This window comes from Apodemus sylvaticus, chromosome 14, assembly GCF_947179515.1.
Source record: "Apodemus sylvaticus chromosome 14, mApoSyl1.1, whole genome shotgun sequence".
Classification (NCBI taxonomy): Eukaryota; Metazoa; Chordata; class Mammalia; order Rodentia; family Muridae; genus Apodemus; species Apodemus sylvaticus.
This window is the reverse complement of record NC_067485.1, coordinates 71,161,017-71,170,296: the sequence shown is the minus strand read 5'-3', so window position 1 is coordinate 71,170,296 and position 9,280 is coordinate 71,161,017. Positions and strand designations below refer to the sequence as shown.

At 45.2% G+C, this 9,280-nt stretch overlaps 1 protein-coding gene across 1 annotated transcript in view; it reads left to right on the top strand.

The window, feature by feature from the left end:
* The first annotated feature begins 1,557 nt into the window (after positions 1–1,557).
* The window catches only part of Optn (optineurin), a 43,216-nt gene continuing 35,493 nt past the window's right edge, over positions 1,558–9,280 (top strand). The window contains exon 1 of the mRNA XM_052156873.1: positions 1,558–1,735. The gene's annotated coding sequence lies outside the window, so the exon portion shown is untranslated. The remainder of the gene's footprint in view (positions 1,736–9,280) is intronic.

Here is a 9,280-nt window from a genome sequence, read left to right as displayed (position 1 = left end):
ATAATTCCCCACCTAGCTGTTTATATGTACCTGTCAAAATACGTTTTTGTAATAAGCCAGTAAATATAATGTTTCCTTGAGTTCTGTAAGCTGTATGGCAAATTAGTAAACTCCAACAAAGTCAGACATTCTGCATACCCTGATGTACAGCAGGCTAGTGGGTCAGATGCTCAGGGAAAACAGCCTGGGGCCTCCTGTTGGCATTGGAAGTCTCAGGCAGATCTGTAGGGTGGTGTTCTTACCTGTGGGACCTGCCACCACACTCAGAGACCTGGTGTTGGAACTCAGGAGAACAAAAGGACATTTGGTCCTGATATCTCTTACAAATACTGCTGGTTGGTGGTAGAGAGACATGATAAGAGTTCACAGAGGGCTTCTGTGTTGATTGTGGAGAATATCATAAAAAACGACAAGTCCCCATCCCCCACCCTCACCCCCCACCACAGCTTTTCAGACCTTCTCTGCCCAGCTGCAGGGTTAACATTTGAGGCCAGGTCTTTGAACAGACCGCAGGTGATCTGCTCTATGCTAGATGGGCTGGGTTGGGCTGTCTCTTGCTGTGTTGGTGAGGATCCTGATGTTTCCTTCCAACCTGTGTTCAGGTGCACATGCAGTCACAACCATGTGTTCCTTATCTCCCCTGTAGCCCTTTCATCAGGAATCAAAATTCTTCCCTGGTTATGACATCCCTTTGACCTTGAGCACAAAACCTGAGCTCATGCTGTCTTCTGAGCCACCCAGGAGCTGACTCCATGTTCTTACTTACTTACCTTTCACTGGGGTCTGGTTGTCAAGGCAACGCTGTGCCTGGATCTCACCCTTCTGATCAAATACCATCTGTGTCCTGTGATGCCACCTTGCTGAAGCTCAGGGTCTGGGAATGCAAAGCAGGAGGGGTTCTCTATTATTTTCTAGCTTTGCATTCCACAGTCTCAGCAGAGGCATCTTCCAGTATGGTATAGCACCATCACAGTTGAGATTGCTTCCTGAGTGTAATGGGAATCAATCCATCAATCTCCCCTGCCTGTGACATCTGATGCAGCCATATGTTAATGGAGCTGGGGGAACAAGAGCACAAGCACATTTTGCAGGCTTGTCTTTCTTTTCTCTTTTCTGTTCTGTTCTTTTCTTTGATTTTTTTAAATTAAAGCCTCCAGAAGAGGACAGAGGATCAGTGGGAGGGTATGCCTAGCTGTAAGGTTTAAATACACACTCAGGTGGGAGTGGGCAGAGAAGTAGAGACAGAAAGATAAAGGCCTTGCTTTGAGGATGCCTGAGACCCTTCTGAAGGGCTCAGAGACCCCATGTGATTCTGATCTTTCTCTATAGACCAGAGAAGCCTGGCTCGGCCCATTTGGTCTGATAAATAGTTTACTGTAGTTAACTCCTCCTCTGTGACACTGGCTTCCTCTCAATTCCCTTACGCCAGATCTCCATCCCTAACGAACCGCGGAGGTGGACTGCAGGACTCAGGAAGAGCTACGGTCGGGCGGGGAGTTGGGCGTGGCTTTGGGAGGCGTGTCCAAGTGGGCGTGGTCTGGGAAATTCCCCGGCTAGGGCGGGAGCGGGCTCTGTGGTCAGCTGAGCGGCGCCCGGCGGGTCGCGAGGCCGCGCGTCATCGTCCTGCTGCCCGGTCGCCGCCCCCCGGCCGGTCCCTGGCGGGCGTCGGCATCCAGAGCTTTGGGACAAAATGCCAACGAAGCAGTGACCTGAGAGGAGCGGATCCCTGTGGCTGGTAAGCTGGGCCGGGGGGGCGGGGCGGGTGCTGGCTGAGCGCGGCGACTCTACCCAGAGGACTCCACTCCATCCTGGCAGCGGTTCTCGCTGTAGCCTTCTCCGGGAACCTGCCGCGGGAAGGGTGGCGAAGCTGGGGCGGCCCTCCCTTAGGAAGGCTGTCCTGGTAAGGCTTCCTAGGCCCAGGCACACCCTGAGCTGGGGTCACAGGGCGGCAAGGATGGAGGTGGGGGTGGGGAGTGACGGCCAACTCCAGAGGTCACCCCTCTTTTACCAGGATAGTAAAACACAGGCTCAGCTGGTCTCAGGTGACCTCCAGTTGAAGTCACCGAGGTGGTTGGAAGGTGATGTCCCAGGTTGTGATTAAGCAAGCAGTCAGTTCATTTTAAGGAGGAAGTGGTTAAGATACTGTCTCAAGGAATGAAGGTACACTGAATGAGGTCACCCAGGAACAGTGAAGTATAGAGAGACAAAGTGACAGGCTTACAGAAGGGAACATAGACTGTTGTGTCTATCTGGGAGAGTGTGCTATATTCATGCATGTATATACACTTGTGTGTGTGGGGAGGGGGGTCACAGAGAGACCCCGGGGGCGAGAATGTGAGACAATGAGAATGAATGTAATAAAGGTGAGAAGTTTAAAGGAGGTGTTTTTACCACAGGCAATGTGTACATTGGAGGCAGTAAACAAGCCTCAGAGGAAACTGAAACCCAGCCCCTGCTCTGCACTGTCAGAACTCCTGTGTAGGAAAGTATGCCAGAAGTATTTAAGGTTGAAATGGCAAATCTTATGGAGAACATCAGGAAAAACACACAAGGCAGTCCTGGGTCACTCGTGCTTTCAGAACTGAATCCAAAGCTGCCCTTTGGCCCAAAGCAGCCACTTTGCTCTTTTGACCTAGGAAGGGAAGTTAGGAGCCCATCGCCCCAGGCTGATGATAATGGGGTAGATCTGCACAGAGCAGAGGCCACTGCCAGAGACTGCCTTGGATTTGATTGCACAGAGGAGGTTTCACTGTGGATCCTGTGCATAGTTGATCTGTTTACATTGAGCCAGTTTGAGCAGTACTTTATGTGCAACACCATGAAAGTAGCTACAGTTTTTACAGCTGGCCTATAAATTGTGTATTACTTATGGGGGAGGGGAGGGAGGGAGCGGAGCGTCTCAGTCTTGAAAGGAGTTGCTTATTACCTTCCTCTGGGTTACTATTGAACTCCCTCATTTAAGGAGCTCGTTCTGACCTTGAATTATGCCTACTAATTCCCAGGTCTGCTTTCCTGAAGTTTTGTTATACACACTTAGCATGTTCATGAATTCTTTGGATTTTCTGGAAAAATCAAAATCCAAAAGAAAAGAAATTAAGCCCTTTAAATGTTATTATATGTATCAGTTCTGTGGGCTGTCATGGCGTTCCTGTGGACTGCAAGGGACAGTCTCTGGGAGATTCCTGGGTCATCAGGGTTGCCAGGAAGAGCCTTTACCCACCGAGTCATCTCTCTGACCTGTGAAATCTTTTTTGTTTTGTTTTGTTTTGATTTGGTTTTGAGAAGGGGTCTCACTATGTCTACCTGGCTGGTCTGCAACTCATTTCATAGACCAAGATGGCCTTGAACTCACAGAGATCTACTTTGCTTCTGCCCCTCGAGAACTGAGGTCACAGGTGTGTGCTACCACCAAGCCTCCCAAAATCTTTTTTTTTCTTAAATAAATTTATTATAGCCTTTCTTGTTTCTGATTTGGCATTTGTTTGATAAAAAAAAATAATAGAATATAGATATAATCCAGATTCTTTGCAGTGGTAGAGAAAAACATTGACATTGATGTCTCTATAGCTAAGTAAGCCCCCAGAACCTGATTTTAAAAAAGAGTTTTAAAGGATGCCTTCAAGAATCTGGATGTGAAAGTCATAGAATTGCAGGAAACTCATAACAGTTCTAATGTGTACGGTTTGTGTGTGCATAGCAGAGAGCATTTTACAGGTGTTAGACTTAAGTAAACCTCAGTAAGCTGTGCTTGTCATTTCAACACTTAACCCAGAGGCTGCTGTGTGCCAGTCTCTTGTAAGAAGAGTACTGAGAGAAAGTTGATGGTAGAAGACTGGCAGTAATTGGTAGAAGGGCAGAGGCACTGGAAATTCAAATGGTTCTTAGGTGCTTGAAAGCCTTGCTTCTCCAAAAAAATGTCATCTTTGAGCTGGATTTTGAAACTGCCCCATGGACATGCGCCAGAGCAAGTGAGAGCCAGGCCTTGCCCAGAGAGAGAGAGCACAGAAGAGGCAAGGACACAGAGGTGAAGAATGCACTGAACCCTGAGCCCTTTGATGTGGTATTTGTGTCTTCCTGACAGGAGGTGGCATTGATTTGTATGGATAAGTAAGCCCAGAACCTAAAAATAAATACAAATAAGTTACTCTCATAAACCTCAACAGCAGTGAGGTTGAAATGGGAAGCGTGTAATGCTATTAAAATTCACTCAACAAGGACCTGGTGATTTTTTTCTTGTATGTACCACAGTACTGGGGACAGAGCAGTAGACAAGATAGGTGAGAGTTGAACATTGCCAATCATAGGCCAAATAAAAGCCCAAGCATCAGCCTTTGAGGATGGAGAGGAGATGGAAGTACTTGGAAGGTAGAAGTGACCGGACTTGATTGTTCCTTTAGATTTGGAGAAGGGGAATGGAAAGAAGGAAGCTGTACTCCAGTGTTCCTGCCTTCAAAACTGGGTTAAGTCTGTATTTTCCACGTATGGCATGGAATAGCCTCACTAATAGCATTCCTAGTTAGCAACAGTGAGACTTCTTTTGCTCTAGCAGTAAGATGTGTATGTCTCCTACCTTTCTTTTCCAAGCAGATAATGCGGTTTAGGCATCTGGTCATGGAATCGATTCAACCTCCCGTTAATTACATTTATATATTTATTCTGTCAGAATGGGTGTGAATGCACACATGTCGTGGCACCTATGAGAAGGACTCAGGACAGCTCTTAAGAGTCAGCTCTGTCCTGACTGTGAATCCTGGGGATCAAACTGAGGTGATCAGGTTTGATGTCAAGTGCTTTACCAGTGAGCCATCGCCCTAGCCCCCTTTAACCCTTTGTGAATGGAAACTACAATCTACCATAGCCAGCTATTGGTTCTCTTTAGGAAACAGGTTTTCATTGTTTAAAACTAATGTACCAGGGATGTAGAGATGGCTCAGCAGTAAAAGAACACTTTCTGCTTTTCCAGAGGGACCTAAGTTCTGTTGGTCCCAATACCTACTTCAGGCAGCCCCCCTCCAGGGAATCCAGTGCCCCTGGCACCCGAGGGTACCTGCATTTACATTCTCATACCCACAAGGGAACACACATGCCTTCACATAAATAAATAATAAAAATAAATATTAAAAAAGAAACAAATAATTTGCCCATGTAGGGATTAAACTTGATAATACTTCATGCGTAAATCTGCAAACTCATTTACACCAGGGAAAAAGGACTGAGTTCATTTTTGCATTCAGCATTCAGTGGATGGAAGTTGGCATAAGGCAGATAATGCTAGGCAGACAGCCTTCTGGCTGTCAGAGCCACCCTGCAGTGGAAGAGACAGTGCCTGCTGGGGGCGGGACTTGGCTCATGTGTCCTATCACTCAAGTGTCTGTGCAACCATGTGTCACAGAAACCACACAGACATTCTTATAGTGAATAAGAAGTCAGAGTGGATTAAGGCCAACTCAGGAATGAGATTATGCCCATGTCTGTAAGGTCAGGTCATTAATTACTTGACCTCAGCATAAATACTGGTGCACATAGTTAGGGACTTGGGGACCAGATCTAGGGAAGAAAAGCTGGAGATTTCTGACTTTCTACCTTGCTAGTTCCTGGTCCTTCTTGTTAGTGAAATCTTGACAAATCCTGTACTCCAGTGTTAAGTGTCTTCTGTCTGTTTACTCTGAATCTGGGTTAGCTATGTCCCCCAGACTGGCCTAGAACTTCTGGAAACCCAGCTTTCCTACCTAGAGCTGGGATTATAGACTTGCACCATCACGCATGCCTGGAATTTTGGCTTGCTAGTCTCATGCTAACTTCTCTCTGTCTCTCTCTCTCTCTCTCTCTCTCTCTCTCTGTTTCTCTCTCTCTGTTTCTCTCTCTCTCTCTCTCTCTCTCTCTCTCTCTCTCTCTCTCTCTCTCTCGTCTTATACTGTAGACTTCAATGGTCTAGAAATCACCATGTATCCCAGGTTATCCTCAAACTCAGGGCCTCAGCTTGCCAAGTGATGGGTTATGGTATGACCCACCTTCCTCTTCTTACTAAATATGTTTGCCTGGGAAATGGTACTTCATAGCCAGATCAGTTGGATTTTTATGTGGAATTGTTGATAGGGGGATCATTACAATAAATACTCCTTTCCAGCTGAAATCTCTGAAGGTACATAAGATAGATGTGTATCTCTGGGTTTGCTCCATTTCAAGAGGAACTTGCTGACTCAGACATTCAGGCACCAGTGAGTTGGTTTAAGCCTTTTGCTGCTAAGCTTGATGATCTAATCTCCATCCTTGGAACCCAGATGGGGGAAGGAAAGAGAAAGGCTCTCATCTGAACTCCACATAGACTGCTGGCATGGTGCTTGTGATTGTTCATGCACTGTGTGTGTGTGTGTGTGTGTGTGTGTGTGTGTGTGTGTGTGTGTATGTGTGTGTGTGTGTGTGTGTGTGTGTGTGTACACAGATGATTGTATGTAGATAGATGGATGGATGATGGATGGATGGATTGATGGATGGATGTTGGATAGATGGATGTTTGGATAGATAGATAGATAGATAGATAGATAGAGACAGACAGACAGGATAAAAATGTTGAGACTTCGAGATTTAAGCATTCTGCTACTACATATTTCATATGTGCACCATATAGTGATAATTCATATTGTTACCTTTAAAACACTCAAAAATCCTGAAACGTCCTTTGAGACTTCCACTACTACATGAATCCTCTTTTAGTAAAGCAGTGGTAGTATTTGAATGCTCACATTTACTGTATATACTGGCTTCTTATTCACCATGACCTTTGAATTGTGGAATTAATTTTCCTAACACGATTTGACAGCAGTGCAACTAGGTGAGTCTGTATTTGTGAGAATGATTAGGAGTAATGGCAGGCTGGCAGTATAGGGGTCTAGGAATACTGAGAGTGCCTGTGTTGAAGGGTGGAGGTGGGGCTGTGATTTTTCTAGAGAATTGAGCATACATTTTAGAGCTGGGAACCATGAGGAGTATTATCTACCGACCAGTCAGTAAATGGCCTGTAGATGTCAGGTGTCTCCCAAGGCCACTCACTTGGCTATTGGTACAAGTGATTCTTCCACTGTCTCCCCTAGCATGGCTCTGGTTTTGTTTTGTTTTGTTTTCACTGTCCTTGTAGAATCTGAGCAACCTGCATCAAGTATGGAAGGATTCCTGGAGCCATCAGGACCAGGGCCAGCATTACTGTGTCTGTGCTTGTAGGCTGAGGGAAGGTGCAGATGGGAGGTCAAGGAGCAGAGACAGCTAAGCAGTCTTCAGAAAGGCCTTCTCCCTCCCCATTCCCGTATACTCCCTTTGCCTCTTCCTCCTGTTCCTCCCCTCCCTTCTTTTCTTTAATTTTGATAAAACCATAAAGAAATAATTTGTTGCTGGACCTAAGTGTGGTAACATGCCTATTATCCCAGCACTTAGGAGGCTAAGGCAGAAAGTTTACCAGTTTGAGGCTATCCTCCATCTCCAAAAAAAGAATAGAGATCCAGATGTTGTTTTATACATATAATAAGATGGAAGTAAACACATCCTATAGATGTCTGTTTATTACATGTTTAACATCTGTTGAGATGGGTATAGTGGATTAATTTTGTAATCTCACCCAGTACTCTGCATATGGAGGCAGGAGGATCACCATGAGTTCAGGGGCAGTTGGATCTACATAATGAATCCTTGGCCAAACTGGGCTATAGAATGAGACCTTGTCTGAAAAAGCAAAGACAAAAACAAAACCAAATCAAATGACAATGTTGAGTATAGCTATAGCTCACTAGAGCACTTGCTAGTATTCATAAGTCCCTGGGTTCTGTCCCTGGCATCAGCTTCCCAACACACACAAATTTGTCAAATATTTCTATGGCTTTTTCAGATTAAATACTATAGAAAATTTTACTATTACTCACAATTAAACACTTTTATGAAATGTTGCAACCAACATCATTATGTACAAAAATTAAAAAGTTAATGATTTTTCTATATGTATGTATACGTATGTTCACATATATGTAGGCATACATGTCTAGGTGCGTGTCTGAAGTTGACATCAAGCATCTTCCTTGACTGCTGTCTACTTTATTTATTGAGGTAGGATCTCTTCACTGAACCTGGAACTCATAAATTCCAACTAGTCTAGCTGTGGAGTTTGCCCTCACAACCCCATCTCTGCTTCCCAAATACCTGGATTACGAGAGGCCAGCATGCCTTCCTGGCTTTATATGGGTTCTGGGGATCCAAACCCCAGTCCTTGTGCTTGCACAGTGGGCACTAGAGCCCCTGGACCATCTCCTCAGCTCCCTTCACTGATTTTGCAGGGGCAGGTTTTCACCATGTATGCCACAATGGTCTGAGACCTGTGATCCTCCTGCCTCAGTCTCCTAAGGCAATAAATATGTAATAACACTTGCACTGTAAAAATGAATTTTATGGAAAGTCAGAAACAAGGACTTTGCCCAGAAAGAGGGTCTAGGGATGGCATCTTAAATCATTTCAGTTAGGTAAAACCTACATCCACAGAAGAGGCTCACAAGTGAGCCATGCCTGGTTGGGGTCTCCCTCTGAAGTCACTGTCCTCCTATGTACTTCTTGTGATGCATTTCTTCTAACAAGGTGTTTATGTAACACTTCATTCATCTACAAGTTCTTCAGCCTAGAAGCAGTGCACCAGACCCTTGATCTTAGAGAACCCACAGAGAGTCCAGGATGGCACCTCCTGTGGGCATAGAAAGCAACTCTCATTCTGTGCATTGGGTCTTATTTTTCTGTGTGGGCAGGAAGCATGAGCACTTCTGTTATGATGTGGTTCCGTGCAGGGAGGGTGCTTCTCCTCTGTCAGAACAGGGACTGGCTGCATGATGGACTACAACTCCATTCGTAAGGAGTCACGAAGCACCTTAGTCTTTAAGCCTTGGCAGTCTGAAAGCAACAGTGACACCTTCTCCCTCAGTCAGAAATAAGACAGTGTGCTGGGGCTGTAGCTCTCGGCTACATCACAGTTGTGCAGCAAGTACCATCTGTTGCATAGATTTGTTTTAAATTATCTTATTATCTTTGTTTTGTTTTGTTTTGTTTTTTTGAGACAGGCTTTCTCTTTTAGCCCTGGCTGTCCTGAAACTCACTTTGTAGATCAGGCTGGCCTCGAACTCAGAAATCGTCTATCTCTGCCTCCCAAAGTGCTGGGATTACAGGCATGCACCACCACTGCCCAGCTTTAATTAATCTTATAATTAATCATTAGAGATAAAAAATGATTTAAAAAATTTATGTGTCTGTGTGT